This window comes from Lagopus leucura, unplaced genomic scaffold, assembly GCF_019238085.1.
Source record: "Lagopus leucura isolate 7727_CA_CO unplaced genomic scaffold, USGS_WTPT01 Super-Scaffold_100157, whole genome shotgun sequence".
Taxonomy (NCBI): domain Eukaryota; kingdom Metazoa; phylum Chordata; class Aves; order Galliformes; family Phasianidae; genus Lagopus; species Lagopus leucura.
Window position 1 is genome coordinate 33,797,024 of NW_024962334.1, and position 19,040 is coordinate 33,816,063.

Here is a 19,040-nt window from a genome sequence, read left to right on the forward strand (position 1 = left end):
ATATGTTTTAATTCTAAACTGAGCAAATGTGAACTGGAGTGTGCTTCTCTAGGCTGCGCAGCAACTTGGTGATGCCATCCTCACTTGTGTTCTGTAGTAGAAGTGGGAGTTAGATGGCAGGTTGAGTGCTTCATGTCAGGAATTCCTTAGGTTGCAGGATGCCATTTTGTCATGGAAGGTTAGCCATGTTGTAATTGCACAAAATTTCTATATTTTCATATTTTGGCTATTCATTTCTGGGCAAGAAAACACATGGTTTCAGATCTCTGGGTGAGGTCTGGAGCTTGGTGACCTCTGTCCCTTTAACCTAATGTGGCTAAGAGCAATGCTTCTTCCCATCGTTGATGCTCTGCTCAAGTTAAGAAATAACAGGATCTTTGGAACTCCAGCAGAGCTTCTTTTGCTATTTTTTTCAGAAAGAGCCTGTGAGCAAAATGTACTCCTTTTGTAAATAAACAATACGATGCATTTTCTATCTGTCTGTCATTAGACTTAGAGATTGAGCTTTGACTAAACAATTAAGGAACGTGTTTATGCGACTTGTTTCCTTAGCAAATTTCAGCTCCACTGGATCAAGTTACTCACAGGGCTGACCTTACTTTCTGTAGCTTAAGGTAGGAGTGATGATAAAATTGTCTCATTAATTATCCTCATAATTTGATATGACTCCTGCAAATCCTACCTACAATCTCTTTAATTTTGTTGTTTATCACTGATCATTTACCCTTCCAAGTTTAACCCCAGAAACTAGTTCTGCTGTACAATAAAACCTAATTAAATAAGACATCTGAATGAGTTTATGAGTTGACAGCTGTTTTGCTGCTTGTATGTAATTGGAGAGAAAGGTAGTGCCTAAAATGAAGCCATTGTGAAAGGACTTGTTTTGCTCTGAAAGATGGTTATGTCAGCCTGCATAGCACTGTGACTGCTGATCTGAAGCCTTTAATGCACTCATGTTTGTTAGTTAGAATAAAAATGTTATCTCACAATGAGTTAGTTATGTTTTTACTAAACTGAGAATGAAAACTCAGGAGACTGGTAGATTGAAAATGAAAACAATATTCTGCTTTTAGGAGCCAGGAAGAAATTGTTTTTTCCTTTCCTTTATTTCCCATCATCAAGGAAAAGAAATCTTTAGCTTTACGTAATGAATGTTTGTGCCCATTCTATTTGAACTGCATCCTATTTGAACCGATAGGTTGAGTAAATGTAGGATAAGACCTTTTACTTCTGATTAATATGCCCAGAAGTGAAGTTGCCTTGGCTAACAGATTATGTTTTATACTGCAGAATGCTATGAGAAGGGTGTAATCTCAGCTGGAACTTACTTGAGAAGCAGTGCACACACTCTTTGCAGTGAACAGAATACTTTTTATATTTTTGGCATGCAGCTTATCTTCATTATCAGGAAGTAAATATTTACGGATGCTTTCTCAATTAGATAGCTGTCCTTTTGTATAAACTCACAGCAACTTGTATAAAACATTTGTGCCTATGATTCCTGGTAGATTTCCACTTTTCAGCTGGTGTTCCATGGCAGGTTTTCTCTCCTTGTAGAGGCTGTTGATATAGTTCTGGCTGGAGAAACAAACATATTTTAAAATGGACAGACAGACAAACATGGGCCCTGCTAGGTAAACTGAAGAATATATTTTCTTAAGATAGTTATTCTGAAAAGCATTATGAACTTTGATATCACAAAGCAAACAGCTGGGGTAGCCTAGGACTGCTTCTTTGAGGCACTTTGTTGCCACACTGAAATTGTTTCAGCAAAAAAAATGAAAGAATGTCATATTTTACAGCAAAATGTTGTCTAAAATGGCTGGACAGGCTTACAGTAATTCTCTATCAGTTTTATCCTCTATGGCAACATTCCAGATATTTTCCTGTTGTATTTTCTTTCAGGAGTCCTCACAATTGTCATCCATAACACATAGCTGTATGGGAACTGTTGAATCATGACCTGAACCTCTGATTGATCACCTGAGGCAAGCACTGAGTCAGCCCTGGAGCACAGGTAAAGGCAATTCACCTGTGTGATCAGAAGAGATGGAGCCTGGCTGCACCTCTCCTAGACCCCATTTAAGGGCTGACTGCCACTAAGGAAAGATCTCTCTCTGGAGATTGTTCCTCTTGGGCCTTTTTCTGTGAGCCTAGGACCCAGGTAAGCTTTGCATTCATTTCTAATTATTCCTCACTAATGTATTAATCTTTCCAGTCAGCTTCTCTCTATAAGTATACTTATATGTATCGGTATACTTGTTGATTATACAGTAACATAAAATGTTCTTTCACTTCTGGCAGTCCTGGCATGAGGTTAGATAAGGCTGGTAGTGAGGGGGTAAGGTGGTTCCTGCAGTGAGATGTGCTGGTTTATCCATACGTCAGCTTTCTCTGTTTGACAATAATAACACATTCTGCATTGACCAGTGGCCAGAAGTACACCGACACATAGGCTTTATGTATGGGTTACAGAAGTCACTTTAATTTCAGTTAAGAAGCTTAGCAGATATGCATGACCAGCACCAATGCAGGTTATACACTGCATCAAATATTATTTGTATACTCAAACCTGAAGTTACAGTAAGTATCTGAAATAGGCTTTGATTGCATGTAAGATTAATCAACAGCCCACATGTATGCAGCTGTGAGTCCCCCACAGCCTCATTGTGCTGATCTGACCAGAGCTCTTCCAGGCTGAGCCTTAGTCTCTGGGTTCTGTCAGGCATCTCAGTGCCACTGAGGACTGGGGAGCTCAGCATGTCAAAACCACTTCACACATACCCCTTTGAAACTCTGATTTCTGTAATGTTATTTAGTGGGTGAATAGCTGCTTGAAGGGTTCTTTTGACCTTGTTGTCTGGAAGCTTACATGATGCATTGCGTTAGGCTCATCATCAGGTGATGAAAGACAACGTGCTACAGGTAGGTTGTATTTGTAAGGAACCATGTCATCCCAGAGAGCAGCAATGTTAGTGTTTGCAGTCGTTCTGCCAACTGGATTTTAGCCGTGAGAGCAAGTGAGCATTACAACAGCGGATGCTCTACTTCAGACAAGGGATTGAGTTAATCTCTGCTAAGGCCTTGGGTGCTTCCTCAAGGCCTTGCACTTTATCTCAGTGCTCTCTGGGTTGGGCTTTTGCCAGGCAGCAGCTGTAGCAAATCCCTTGCACACTGGTGCTGATAGAGGAGATAAACATGAGGCAGGTACCATCTCTGTGCAGGAAAATCTGTGCCATGGTGTGTCTCACTGATGCTCCTTTGGTGTCCTGTACCACTCCTATCCAGGAAGAGGTGTGAGGGAGAAGGGTTTATATGCCACAGTTACATGGAATCAGTCTTTCTCACAACTCTGTTAACATATCTCATACAAAGATCTTCAAACCTGCTCTGAGCCCGCTACGCTTACGTTTCTTCTGCAGACTCTAAAATTTATCACCAATACTTTTATAGCTATGGAGGCATTTTAAAGCTCTGGAAATGCCACTGACATTTGATCACCCTGAGATCTCCAGTGGAATGTAATTTTTTGTAAACCTAATGCAAGTCTGGATCCAGATTTATTTGCTGTTCGGATATTTGTTTCAGTCTATTTACTGCCACCATTATGCATTTAATTCACTCATAAACATTATTGTACTTATTCCTGTCACATAGGGCTGAAATTATTGGGTAGCTTTCAGTGACAGGGAATGCTATCAAAAACTGGAAGGAAAAAGGAAAGAGAAGTGCCTTACAGTGGGGAAAGGTACTTTGGTGGTTAAAGACAAGAAAAAGCAAGCAAAGAAACAAACAGTTACAACGTGGGCATTTCAACTACCAGTCATCTTCTTTCTTTTTTTTTTTTTTTTTTTCCTTAACTGAAGCTGTGATGAGGCCAGCTCTGAAGTATAATTCCCTTCCTCGTGCAGATGTCTGTAGTGATTGTGGATGAGGAAGGTAAAAATTCGATAAGAAAAAAGAAATTGCATTTTCTATACACTCAAGAAGGATTAAGAATGGGTTATTTGCAAAGTGTTACCTTTTCCCCCACAGAAGTTACATAGGAATGGGATACATACATGGGAGTCAAACCCAAAGTATATTTTAGAAATTTCACACCTGATGAGATTTGATTTGTGTTGTTTCCACTTTCACAAAATTTATGACATAATCTGAGCACACAGCTGGGCCTTTGTGAACAGTAAGTTTCTGAAGTATTAATTCCACCACTATAGACTTTAAGTGTTTACAGCTGTGTTAAGGTTGGTAAGTAGCAAGGGAATTCTCAGCAGGAAACATTACATGAATAGGATGTTATGAAAGTCTGACGCTTCTTGCGTGCTTGGCTGTAAATTTCCAGCTTAAATTTGTTAGGGGAAAAAGAGAATGTAACATGGAACTTATTTGGACTCCTTACTGCTGTGCTGGTGGAGAGCTCATCTCAGCAAAATCTCTCATCCAATTCCTTTTCTGAAAGAGCAGCTCTGGCTTGGTGCAGACGTGTGTGGTGTGTAGCATGGCTGCATACCCTGTGCAGTGCAGGGCCTGTGTTTCTTCAGTGAGGTCCAGCTCCAGCCTCAGGAGCACAGGTTGGCTTTCAGCAGAGGGTGTTGGTCCTAGGACCTAGATTTCAAGGTGCCCATACTTCTTGCAGTGCTTCTGTGCGCATTCTTACAATGCTAACGTGTTTGTATGAGGAGTTTGTAGCCCCAGGAGAGCACTGAAGGCACTGTGTTACAGACCTATAAAACTCCCATGTATGACTAAATTGCCATTTAATAGAAAGCCGTAGCGACTGTAAACAGGAAAATGGTATAACAGTTATAAATAGTTCGCTTCTCAGCAATTGCTGTGGAAGAAAAAGAGGGAATTACTTGAAATAACTCAGTTCAGGTCCCTGGCTGAAACAAGCCAGCTGCTTTGCCAACCCTTGGGAGTCTGAGTTCCACACTACCCCTGCTAACAGAGTGCTAGGCCAGAGCCACGTGGCTCTGAACATTGACACGGAATAATGAGGTGGTCTGCAGTAACAGTGAGGTAAAACATTTACACTTCTTTTTTTCTGTTCTTCTTCTGAAGGCTTAGAAGGAAGTTGCCAGCTCCTAGATGTGCACAGGCTTTAAAGGTCAAAATGTGACTCTGGGTGCACATCAAAGAGTTTCTTAGCTCTGGCTACTGGCTTACACCATCCATTATCCCATGCAATGCTGTCACTGTCCCACCAGCACGTGCTTCTATCACTCTCTCCTGCATTATCTTCAGCTCTGCTCTTTCCATTCTTCTGTCAACCTACAGCCATGCTCTATTCCTGGTACTTTCTTCCCTCTCTTTTTTTCTAAAATTCATTAGTTCCTGACAACTTCAGCTCACGAGGAGCTGCTCAGAGCTGTTCCTGAGGCTGCTGTACCATGGTGTTCTGCTTCTCCTGCATCACCAGGGGTCAGAACAGTGGGCACTGGGGACAAGGCAGCACTGAGGGGGTCACCAGCATCCCCAAGGACGAGAGGCTGCAGATTGGCTGCAAGCATGGGAGTAATAACCCAAAATAAGCAGAGTAGTTGCTTAACCTGCTTACATGTTGGCATTTTTGCCCCAAAGCATAGAAGTCTGCCAGGCTATGGTACCTGTTATTACCTCTTAAACCTTGGAAAACACAGTGTTTTGTGATGTCTGTATTATTTTACTTTTTAAAAAGTCACGTTTGACATCAAGTTCCTCTGCCTTTGGGTCACCTTGTATTCTATACACCCTTTAAGTCTGTCTCCCTTCCTGAGAACTGTAGGTTAGATTTCTGAAATGGCAGAGCCATTCAACTGCTCTTTTACTCAACTTCTGCGTATCTGAGATGGGAGCAACAATTTTCTCACAGCATTAGCGTGCCATGAACTACAGTGAATGTACTTTATAAACAGGAGAAAGTACAATAGAGCTGCTATGAGTCATGGTAGATTCAATACACATAGTTTATTTTTCTTACTTTTCTGTGCTTGTAGATGCTAATTCATGATAGATGCAATTGAAACATTTGACATTTCTGTTTTTCTATTCTGCTGGGCTCCTTTTGCTGTTTTTCTTTATGTTGTAACTCCTTTCTGGCAAACTTGTTTTGAGCTTGATTGTGGGTAGGTACTTGTGCATGTGACTATTTGTATACTAAAGTATAACATCTATACTGAAGATCTTAATAAGAGAAAAAGATAGCATTTACTTATGCAAATGTAAGTATTTGAAGGTTAAACTTGCACAATAGATCTAGTTAGTAATTGTTATGCTATGAAGAGTCCTTATAAAAGCCAAAAGAAATACCTTATGTTCAAATATCTAATAATTAAAATCCCTCAATTAGCATAACATTGCAATGCTAGTCTCTTATTTGAACAGAATGATGTGTATGACACAAGTAGCATCTGTAAAAATGTCCTACTTATAGTTCATCATTAAAAACACATTTCTTTCAGTGAAGTTCACTGTGGCCAGAAAGAGAGACTTGCTGTGCTTTTACTTGTGTGTACTTTGGCCAAGGCAGAATGCGATGCCAGCTCTTTGACAGTAATAATTTGCAAAGCAAGTTCCTTCTTCTCAGGCTATTTCATATCATTCATTTGCTTTCATCTCTATCCCAGACAAGATTAGGGATGGAAAAATGTCCTCCAAGATTTGTCACTAACCATGAGTTGTGTATTGCAGCATCTTTTCACTGCCTTTAAAAAACGATGAGGAGATAAAAAAACTGTAGTATATTACACTGACAGATGAGATGGACTATTTTTTTCCCCTTATATAACTGGATAAACAGTTTTGTAGGAAAATAGTGTTATTCTCTGCAGCAGTATGTGCATAAGTAATTCTCAGTAGAGATACCTTTAATAACAGAAAATGTGAAGTGAGTTCTGCTGTATGGCTTTGACTTCCAGTTCTAGCACTGGAGATGTACGCTGAGATAATGTGGTACCCTGTACTGCTTCAAACCTGCAGCAAAAACTGCTTTCCTTTAAATGAAGTATCACACGTGTCTACATTTTGCTGCGATGATAACTCAACGATTACTTCTCCAGTGTTCAGAACTCTTAATATTTACAGTGCTGAACCTGTGAATAAATGAAGGGTCAGATGCCCGAAGAATAGGAATGAAAGTAACAGTTATGTTGTTTCTGATGTTTCTCCAGTTTCATTCCTCTTTGCCATTCCTCACAGGTTTTAGCCAAACAGAAGCCCAGCTCAAGGTTAAAAGCCAGTATGAGCCAAATGTGCTTTTGGCTAAACTTCAACCTTCCTTGTTCACTGCCTTGAGTTAGTGTGTCAGAAAAGGGTACCAACCTTGAAAAGAAACACCACCTTAATTTGTCACATGTCACTACAAACGGATGCTTGTGATGGAGGAATTCAGTAGCTTCTTAAAGAGATCAACAGATTACAATACAGTTTGAACAGAGCTTTACTAAAAGATTAGAAGCCTCTTTTAATGACTGAGATTAAAAGGCACTGAAAATCTCAGCTGCTACATTGCTTGATTTGCAAAGATCTATGTATGTGGGTGTGCACTTTCTAACCTTATGAATAGATGTAGTTTGGGCTGATGGGGAGGGACAGAGCTGGTGCCAGAATTCCTAAACATACCCAGAGCATCAATTATAAACACTGTGAGCACATATCAGTACTGTTAAAGAGGAGGAGAATCAAAGCTTTACAACACACTGAAGAAAAAACAAAATCAAACAAACAAAAACTGATGTGGTGAACTGTATATAAGTGCAATGTTTAGTTCAACAACAGAAAATAGGTTATATGTGAAAAGCATTTTTGAAGTTATTTTCAACTGAGCTGCAATTAGTGCAACACGCTCTTAACGAATAGCATGCTGTTAATGCCGTGTGTATGTTGTGACTCTTAAAAGCTGTGAGTTTGTCGAAAGGTATACTAGAATGTGCTTCTACCTGTAATATTTTTAAACTTTTCATACATATAATTAAGACCAAACATCTGCACTCCTCCAATGATGTATAATTGGATGGATAATGGTTATCATTGTAACAGTGCATGTGAAGTAATTACTGCAGGCCTCTAGAACAGCAAACACTTGGGACAAACCTAACGCATTTGCAATATACAGCTGTGCCCTTTGACAGGGATGGGTGGTATATGCATTCAACACTTCAAATATTCAGTTCTACAATCTAAAAGAAGCTTTCATCCCATTGCAGTGATCCTCTAAAGTGGTTCATTTATCAGTACTATGGTTTTGGTAGAAAACTCTACCCCCACTGATTGTTTTGCACTCTTGGTAGCCTGGAGCCAGTTCAAAAAAATACTTTAAGGGTTCTAGACTCCATCAGTCATTACCAGTTATCTTCCTTGTCTTTCCAGGAGTTGCCCCTTCAGCTCTGAACAGCCTGTATCACTGCACTCATTTTAGAAGAAAAGAAATTCCTGCGCAGAATGAATCCAGACTCACTGTCCCCATCTCCACAGCTGTGACATCTGGTTCCACTCCCTCAGCCCAGTAGATCAGGTTGCCTAAAGCCCCATCCAACCTGGCCTTGAACACTTGCAGGGATGGGGCAGCTTCTCTGTGCCAACGTCTCACAACTCTCACAGTGAACAATTTATCCCTATCATCTCATCTGAACCTATCATCTTGTAATTTAAAGCCGTTACTGCTCAGATCAGTTCAAACTGATCGTCATACCTAACTGAACTCAGAATAATTTCTTTAGCTTGCGACTAGCTTTGAACATCACTGCCCTATTTAGAAGCTGAAGAAAGGCCTGGGAATTTTCCCTTCTGTAGCAATTGGTCTGTGGAAGATGTTCCTCCTCCATTCTGTGCATCCTTGGACTTTCACAGTGATAAGAACTATTGTCAAAGAAATGACATTTTTTGGGATGACATCATTTGAATGATTGCTCTTCCTCTGTTCCATTTTTAGGTTGCACTTACTGTCAGTAGCAGACTTAAGCTTTTTTTTAACGCTGAATCCCAAGTGCAGCGGAAGTCAAGGCTGTGAGGTTAGGATAACTGGGTAAGTAGGCCAATAAGTAATTATGGTAAGAAGGTTAGTAAAATTAGTAGCAGCAATAAATGGCTGAAGTTATCCTCCTTGAGTTCTTTGTTCTGTGTTTTGTCCATGATTGTTTTCTTCGAATTATTTACTAGAAGCAGCAGAAAATTGCTAAACACTCTTGCAGTCATAAAACTAAAAATTAAATGACAAGAGAATGTCTATCTCATTTGATGTGAGAAGGGCAATGCAACTAGTGTTTGAGAAGTGGAATGTTTTACACTGAGTGATACAGTAGATAGACATTACTGAGTCCAGAACAGAAGTTGATGCAAATGGAAGGATAAAGGCTTAAGCAGCAACACATCCAAAGCAAAAGAGCGCCTGTAGGTGTTGTAACTGAAGAGAGGCACAAGGTTAGCAGTCTGGTGCATTTGTCATCGGCATTTGAACACAGCCTGTGTTCTGCAATAGAGATGTGAAATACAGAGCTCAGCTTTATTTCAATCTCTCTTCTATTATTTGTGGGTTATGATTGGTGCATCTGGGCTTTTTTTTTTTTTTTTTTTTTTTTACACTCCTTTTAGCACTGAAGTCTGGAGGACTTTAGGCCTAGACCAGCATATATGAAGCAGACTGTCCAAATAGGATGCAAGTCAAATAATACATAATTCTCCAGACTTGAAGTGCAAAGATGTTCTTCCAGAACTGGCCCTGTTGCCTAATAAAAAGCATGTAGGTGCAAAGAATCGTGGACACTTGGGTTGAAAGAGAAATGAAAACTACACAAGGAGGGACATAGCTTTGCCATGAAGTTGCACAGATGGAAAATCTTCAAAGAATACATCATAGTTGTGTATTCTGTTCTCTTGCTTTTGCTCATGTGTTATTATTCTATCCATAGGACACTAGAAGTTAAAGTGAGAATGAATGCCTATATCCTTGTCCCAAAGATCCCTATCTGAAAAACCTACAGCTTAATTCATTGATCTTGTAGCCTGGTCAAGTCTGCCAGGTTTTGAGTTTATCTATGCTGGTAGAAGTCACTGGGCAAGGATTATACTCTTACATTTTCTTAAATGATAAAGAAAATAGAGATCGTGACTGTGTTATTACATAAAGGATTTCTCTCCAAACAGTTTATTATTAAAAAACAAAAACAAAAAACACCTTCACTTGCAGTGGGGAGGATAGGACCACAGGACAGAGTATGATTGCAGTTTGAACTTCAATATGTCCTGCTGTGCCCAGGTGATGCAAGAGAAGAGATGTTCTCCGTGGGGACTGCTTCCAGGCTCTGCTCTGCAAATCTGCTGTGGACACTTCCAGAAGTGTCTCACAGGGACTACTCAGGCAAAAATACCTTAAGCTTATGAGAAGGGCACAAATTTTCTTTTTGAAACAAAACAATCAGCTTCAGAGACAGATCTACGTGTTAATCTTGAAGTTTACGTGGGAGGATGAACATATAAATTCTTCTTGCTAAAGCATCAGTCGCACATTGCCCACATGGAGTTTAAATATCTCACGCTTCTGCCTTATGTGATAGTCATGGCTTGGGAAAGTTCAATATCTTCCTATCATGTTCTTAATCCTGTTGGTTTAGAAGACATTATTCCTTCTATTCTGTATTGTTTAAAAATATATTGCTCTGTAGAGGGTCAGGGCATGTCAACTGTTAAGCTGAATGTTCTATGAATGGAGCAGTACAGTATCTGCTGTTCTTTAAGCAAGGCTGCCTTCCTACTTATGATCTCATTAGGCTTTACTAGTAAGAGAAATTCCTGAGAAATCCTGGGAAAGAGAAACAAGAAAACACAGGCACTTTCCTGGAGGAAACCTGAGGGGAAAAGGGCATCATCCAATTCTCAGAGGTGTAATATTTCCAGAAATGTTATTAAAACCACTGTTCTTGAAGATCTTATACTTTAGAAGAATATTTTGTTAGTTGAGAAGAAAAATACAAATTTTTTTTCTGAGGGATCCCAGATCTTCCAGAGAAGGTGCAGGCTTGATCTGAACAGAAGATATCTACATGGGAACAGTTTTCTGTAATTTCAGTTTAGATACAGTTGGAGTCGTTCAAGACCTATAGGGATGTTTAGTTGTGTGCCTAAATGTGACATCAAATTCATCAGAGGTGACATGCCTATGTATGCTAGGTACAGTACCATATATGTGGGTCCTGACAAAGACTGTGGTAAGCACTGTGTAAACAGGTAACAAAACCAGTCTGTGCTTCTGGGAGCTTGCAGAAGTGGAAAACAAGTTGTAGCAGATGAGTGAAATAAGCCAAATGACTTTTATGTTCCAAAAAAATCAAAATAATAGTTTAGTTGAAACACCAACTTACTGCTGGGGACACACCTTGTAGCTGATGTTGTGGCACCTACACTTTTGAAAATAAAGTCTGTAAGTAATATGTGTCCTAAGATGTTTATCTGGGCTTTTAAAGACATTTATCCAGTGCAAATGCATCCATGCATGCACTCACATATGTATATACGCACACAAACAAGTTCTTATCATAGGTCAAAATACCTTGCTGACAGTAATTACAGGTTCAGAAATAACACTACAGTTCTTTAACTTAATAGAATGATAAACAAATGAAAAACAAGCTTTAAATTGTGTCTTTTAGCCAGATCTGGTATTTTTCTGAAGTTTCATCTTAACAATTCTTCATTATCTGTTGCTTTGTCATGTATCAAAATGCATCCTGCATGATTACTAAAGTGTGATTCACTTGAGTTTTTCATACCTTGAAATATGTTTTCCCCAGCTAACCGTTACCTCTGAGGATCAGCATGAGGCTGCTGGGTTTCCTGCATGGAAAGTAAGTTTTCAACACAAATCTGATTGTGCGTGCATGAGGTTTCATGGGTATTCTCTGTGCTGTCCTTGCTACAAAAGTTGATATAGTGGCCTTTGGTTTGATGGCTGAAAGATTCTCTAATGTCTCCATTTAAAACTTCTTGAGAGAAAAAAATGTCTTCTCCCTTTAAAATAAAAAGGCAAGAAATGGTTGGGTAATGAAATAATATATATATTAAATGCTCTCCCTTCTTTGTGGTTTTTTTTCTTTTTCTTTTCTTTTTTTTTTTTTTAAATAACAGTCATTCTGTACAGGCTAGATGATTTGAGACTGCTAGGGAGGTAAGGTAGTTAATAAACCTAAGTACTGATACTGATGCTATTGCTTGGACAAATTGTTTCCTGCCAGGTGGTTTTGCTTATCACTATGGAAATAAACTGCTACAGTGGGAGTCTTGTTTACTCTTTGGATGACTCCTCTTTCTGTAACTTGTAATTGCTAAGTAGTGGGATGCTTTGCTTTAATACAAGAGAAGAACAGACAGGGCAAAAGTAATAGTGGTGGGAGCAGACACATTCTGTTTGTTGTACTTTCATCTTGCAAAGTAACATGATTTAAGTTTTTGAAATATCCTAAACTGAGGAAAAACTGGACAGGGTTTTGATCTTTTTAGCATTATAAAGAACTTTTTTTTGGTGTCTTGCTTAGCTCTACAGAAAAAATAACATGGATTTGGGCCTGATGAAAGAAGAAAAAGACCAGATTTCTAGAACAATACAAAAGAGCAATGGAATAGTAGTAAGTTTCCAGAGGGCATTTATTTGAAAACTGCTGGCCCAGAATTGAGTAAAATGAAGGTAAGATGAAATACTAATAAAAGGGTAAGATGATTACAATGATATAATTATTAATATCAAAAGTTACTCTGAAACTTACATCCAAGCATTCAGAGCAGAAATGTAAGTTAGCAGCAATAGTTCTTCCCCAATGTAATGCCATGTTAATTTTCTGTTAATCATTTTTCTATGATTTAATTTGGAAGAAGCAAACAAGTAGTACAGCTTGACTAACAGGTGGCAAGCAATCATTTATGGGGTAGGCTGCAAACTGCTTGTGATCCCACCTGGCCTGTTGCTACTGGTATTCTTGCACCCGTCATCCTCTTCTACTAATACAGACTGACAGCAGACCGTCATCTAGCTGTCATGCAGCTGCTCCATGCCTGCTTGCTGCCACACCAATCGTGTCTTCCTTGCTTTCTCCATTTCTCTTGAGCTTATTCTAAGATACTGTCAGTGGGGCTTTCTTTCTCCATGTAGATGACTAGTTATTTTCAGCGTGGAAGCTGAGAATTTGCAAGCATACATGGTAAAACTTCTTAGAAGAATGTCTCCAAGGCAACTATTTTAATCTTTTAATCAAGATGATGCATGACAAAATGGTTACAAAAAATGTACTTGCTCTTATTGCATTCCATAGATTTTGTAGGCCTTTAAGGCAACACTTATAATCTAACTAATGCCAGGATCTAAGCCTGGGCTAATAACCAGATTGTTAGTTCAGTTCCTGGCACAGTTTTGGCATGTGCCAACTTGCACGTTTCCCCAGCAGTGCTTGGATCCGACCCAGAGCTCTGCCTCATCTGGGCACTGATCCCAGATGGCAGGAGATAAAAGCTGGACTTTGTCCTTCAGTCTCAAGGTCAGAGGATGAGCCTTGACCTCTTCTATTTGCTAGTATAGTAGTTTGCCTAATATTCTTAGTTTTGTTTCCAATGAAAAATGCCAATGACTACTTATTGAGATAGAATAACTAAGCATTGCAACCCTAATGTACAGCAAAAGGACAGGATCCATCTTTGAGGGAAAAGGTGAAGCATGCTTTATGTATTGTTATATAAAATAACCTGTGTAAAGGTCTCGCTTCATGCAACCAAAACTTTGTGTGGAATTGTGTAGGAATTAATGACAGAGGAAATGTTCATAGTACTTTGGAGTAGCTGGGAGATGTACCTGGGGATGATGTTCCCTGTCTAGGTCCTTCATGCTGCAGATGGGCACCAAATCCAAGTACTGCAGCTGAGTGGAGTGATGTGAAAGAAAGAGTAGCAGTAAAACCATGGAAAGTGATACAGCCTTCTTTGTCTTTTTGCTGGTCCCTTCCGATTCTGCGATTTATGTCTCTGCTGGGAAACCTGTAAATGAATGAAGCCATTTGTGGGGATAAGCGAATCAGTGACATTCAACAGCTGGACACAGACGAATGGAAAAGTAATAAAGACTTCTTTGTGAATTGAACTTACATGCAGTGTTTTCTTGATGCTGCCTGAAATGATCCAGTGAATTATGTTTGCCACAAAAAAAAAAAAAAAAAAAAAAAAAACAAACCAACCCAAAAACAAAAAAGCCATGCTGGGCTAGCAACTAACCACAGAAAATAATAATTTCTTTATTTTCTCCATTGCATGTACATAAGAGAGACTAGTCTTGATGGCATGAGGTTTTTGGCAGATGTGTTCAGTTTGAATTGAAAGCTATGCGTATCTGCAGATTGAACAAAGAGGAAATACTAGTCTGGTAATAAAGCCTCTTATTCTAATACGTACACAACACTCATAATGTAGGTAAGGTAGGTCTTGTGGCAGAAAGTGCAAGTGTTGAGATAAAACGTTTTAAAAACAAATGTGCTGGGGCATTTACTGGATTTTGAACAGGAAATGGAAAATACACATAGCAAATATTTATTAAATTATAATTTGGTGGAGAATGATTTCTTCACTGTGGCCGATGTATTTCGACATTTGTGACAATGCTAAAAACTGAAGTTATGATTTGAATTTTAAAGTCCATGAGTTATTTGACTGCATCATAAAAGAGTGTATCCATGCAAAACATTCTGATAATCAGCAATACTGTGAGAAGAAAATGATGTGCTCTACAACTTAATTTGAATTTTGATCATCTAATTACACTTTTAAAATTTGCATAGTGCACGGAGGGTTCTGCCGTCTGTTTTATCCTGCTCAAAAGGTTGGTCAAATTACTGTCATCACCGTTTTTGGAGTACTAACAATAAAACATTTGTCTTCTGCTTACCAAGTGCTGGTGAAAATTGCTGTTGCATCCAAGTGTATATGGAAATGAGATTTGTTCATTTTTATGTGGTTATGTGCAAATATAAACAAAAATATGGAGCCATAAATGTCAGCTTTAACCTTTAGCTTTAAGGTCTCTCTCAGCCTGGAGGGAATGTTGGATAAAAGAGAAATAAAATTGAAATGGAAATATATTTTTTGGGGTGTAATGTAACTTTAGACCTACCAAGCCCATGCAAATAAATGAATAATAACATTAAGTCTGCTAAACTAAGCTTTCCAAACAGAAGGCAGCTGCAGACCCGCGTTATGAATGCTATGTCTGTCTCTCAGATTCACCCAGTTGTTTCTCCTTAGAAGAAAAGCACGCAACAAGAGCAGTGAGAATCAAAATAAATTTTTAAGCAGAGAACTCCAATTTAGGAACACAAAAGAGGAGGAATATGTATTTCTCCCAACAAAAGAACTCTGTCTGCAAGAGGATGTAAATCCTTATATTGTCAGTCTTGTTAGCTGTACTTGTTACCACCATGCCTAATAGCCTTGGTCCTGGAATCTCTCTGCTCCTGTAGAGACTTTATTTCTGAACGTTCTTAAGATGAATAAGTCATTGTGTGTTGTACACAAGATCCACTGAATAAAAAAAATCTACCTTTTGAGTTAATTTTTTTTTAACGTAACATTCCAGGCCTATTGAAATCATGAGCTTTTAAGGTAGCATTAAAGGCACTTTAATAAGCTGTAACACATTGTGACTCCTTGTTCCCTCTGTATTGCTTAATGGTCTTAGCATTTGCTACCATTAGGCTAAATTGAACTAATGCTTGGAAACTTACTTTGGTAACTGGGAGGAAAGGGGGAAATGTCATTCATTAGACATTAATTGTTTTTGCTTTTCATATCTCACTTTAAAAAATCTCTAGAGGAATATAGTGAACACTATGTTTCAGTCGGAACAGAGAGAGAAAACCGTGAAGCTGAAGGAGAAGCCTTTTACCTGGACTTTTGTGATCTTAAGAGTAATGGAGCATTAAGACGATTTGCACTAGGAGGACTATTGTAAAGCTGGTGTTCTCAGGGCTTTCAGCTGATCAGCACTCATTGTATGTGAACCACTTGTGCCACATTCAATGTCAGCTTGCTCTAAACAAATATGTTGCCATTAAAAACAAAATTATAGCAATGTCTACCAAACTTAAGGAGTTATCTGCTTTGCAAAAAAAATGGTTTTCTTTTATTTCCTCATTTAATGAATTTCCTGCGGTTTCCTAGGCTGAGGGAGTGGCTTTACTCGTTGCAGATGGTAGAAAACAGTGTTCCGTAGGAGATGAATGATAGAAAACAAATCTCTGCTTGCAGTTATTTACAGTTCATTCTTTAGAGGCCTTAGTTTGGCAGCCTGCCTTGTCATTGGTGATTCCTCCAGAATGCTCCCCTGCTGTGTTCTGCTTGGGCTGGGTATGATGAGATGGGATGGGATTTAATGAGATGGAGTGTGCACTGGAGTGAAGATCCAGGAGTACTGCTTGCGGTTTGTCCTTCTGTTCCCTCTGATGGCAGTTGCTTTCTAGTGCCTACTGAATGAGGGATCAACTTGTGATGTCCAACTACATGTCCTGTCTCATTTCTTCTCAGAGTATTCATTAGTTTTGCTGTGTTTCATAGTTTGCTGATGGGATAGTGCTAGAAAACTTGAACAATTACCACTAATTGAGTACATAGGCACCAAGTTTGTGGTTCAAACAACTTTCCAGTCCTGGAGACAGATAGATAGTCAAAAGCCAAATGTTACAATGCATGTTTTTATTAGAATCTGCTTCCCTGAGAAATGTGCAGTTTGCATTTTTTCTCAAGAAGTCCTGAGCTCAAGAATGAGTTTAATGTTGTTTTTAATAGAAAGGTCAGTGATGGCTGGCTGCATTTCAGAAATTCCTTCGTGAAATGAGTTTCTTTCAACAGAGCTGTCAACAAGCAGTGATCCAAGCCCAAGTGAGGTCAGTTCACCTGCCCAGGGGATTGCAATGTCTCAGAATGTAAATGGGATTTCTGAAAAACTGGCATTCTACATACCAGTCAGCCATGCCTGAATGTGGAGATGAAAGGGCATTATTCTGTCATTTGGCACTGACTCTTCTCTGATGCTTATTATTCTTCAGCTACTCCTGAGCACCATTTGCTGCATCCCCATGTCTGCCCTGATGGAAGCTCTGCTGCACTCCAGGTCTCCTCTGCCCTCTCTCTACCAGTTAACTTTTTGTCCTCAGCTTTGATTTGGTTACAATTCACTCCAAATTTGCTGTGATGCTGTTTAAATCTGTTCCAAACAAACACCCTCAGCTCAGCCACTCTTTCAACTTGCAGGAACTTTGTTTTGTTGGAATTTGGAATCCCTATGCAGACATCCATTGCCACCAAAGCTCAAAGCAGCAGTCATAAAGGCCCCATAGTAGTTTGCAGCAATTATGGAACATCTTGAGTTGGAAGGGACTCATGAGGATCATCAAGTCCAACTCCCAGTGCTTTCTTATTTTCTTGTTGATACAGATGCCATCTAAAAGTATTGGTGAGATAGGCAAAGATACCATATTCTTCTTGGCACAAGGGAACTGTTCCTGTAGAAGACAGGTTGTTTCACATGATGCAAACAGCATTTTGGGAGTGGACAGTCTTCCATATCCCAGGGCAGACCATAGTCCACAACTGCAGAAAGAATGATTCTAAAATCATAGAATTTTTTTAGTTGGAAGGGATTTTTTGCTGCCGTTTATGTTTTTTCACCAACTGAATTTAGAACCTCACATGAGAGATATCTCCTTGTAAGAAGTATATTTTATTCTACTTCTTGATTGCCTTGACTTAATAGAGGTCTTTTCCCAGCATTTGCTTGCTTTTCATTTGGGTACAAGTGTCATAATCTCTCTGTTAACCAGCAAGTTGGTTTCAGATAGGCAAAAACCTTCTCTAGAGAGAACGTCTATGAAATATGTTGTTTAAATTTATCCTATAAAACTCCCACTTTCACTGCAATAGTTGTAATATCCTGTTTTGGATTCTAGACAATAAAGTAACAACATTGGTGTTAAATATTTCATTCCCCAGAAGGTTCACATGAGCACAGGGCATGCAAGACCAAGGCCCTGCACGTGGCCCTGCTCACAGCTGCTGGTTAAGTACTCCATGCTTGCGTGACAGGAGCAGAATACAAGTGAGTGTTTAGAGAGAAGTCTTTCCAGGAGAAAAATTAGTTCTTAATGGGTAAGCAAATGTGATTAAGCTCATATGTTAGTGTTTATTTTCTTTCCTCCCTTCTCATTTTTCCACCTTTACTGTGATTTTCTTTGATACTTTCTCTATTTCTCTGAGTGTCTGATTTATTTCTCTGGTTGTGGAAAGCTAGCTGGCAGTGAATAATAAATATACTTTGCATTGAAGAGTAGCTAATACTATATGCCAGCCAGGGAGATAGTCTGCAGCATGGCTTGTACCACTTGGTTTGACCCAGGGAGTCAGTCAAGCAGTGCATTATCATTTCCGCCTCAGGGAGAGGTTCACTATCAACCTGATTCAGCTGCAATCAGCCTTGACAGGAGTGGGACAGATACCTAATAAGTATTTTAATCACCCACCTGATGTTTTTCAAATGAAGTCAATTAAAGGATCTCTTATCAACAGAAAAAGCTGTGCTCAGCTAGTTGTAGAAACATATGTAAGATCTCTGTGAAGAGGTATATATATATACATTTTTTTTCTTCTCTCCTTCATTCATTGGGATGCTAGGGTATCTGTTTACTGTTTCCTTTTTCTGTGTTGGTTTTTCTCATGTATTTTGTTACTTATATATTTTTATTCAAAACTCCTGCAGAGCTTATGAACCACAGGCTGCCCATAGAGAAGAAAAGTTGGTTGTAATTTATAAACAGAGATGTTGTATTTTAACTCTTAGGATATGAATTGAAGTTTTAATTTTAAGGGAATTCTTTCACACTGAGTCTTGAACTGTGTCATTTGTTTACAGAGTCTTTGTATTTACAGATCTGTGAATGTATGACCTGTTGTGCAATTGATTTGATTTTGAAAAAGGTAAGGTCGCTGTGTTGTAACCTGTGGTGTTTGTCACTCCTGTAGTCACACTGAAGTGTAAAAACAGCTTC

The 19,040-nt window shown here is 39.1% G+C and overlaps 1 long non-coding RNA gene across 3 annotated transcripts; it reads left to right on the forward strand.

Annotated features, from left to right (window-relative positions):
• The first annotated feature begins 2,089 nt into the window (after window positions 1-2,089).
• LOC122189734 lies at window positions 2,090-14,092 on the forward strand. Of its 3 annotated transcripts, none has more exons than XR_006181948.1 (5): window positions 2,090-2,164; window positions 8,909-9,001; window positions 11,763-11,816; window positions 12,504-12,652; window positions 13,832-14,092. It is a non-coding gene; the product is annotated as an uncharacterized LOC122189734 (long non-coding RNA). The 3 variants fall into 3 exon arrangements; XR_006181949.1 differs by having other exon boundaries at window positions 14,006-14,092; XR_006181950.1 differs by lacking the exon at window positions 2,090-2,164 and adding an exon at window positions 8,413-8,491.
• Window positions 14,093-19,040: the final 4,948 nt, after the last annotated feature.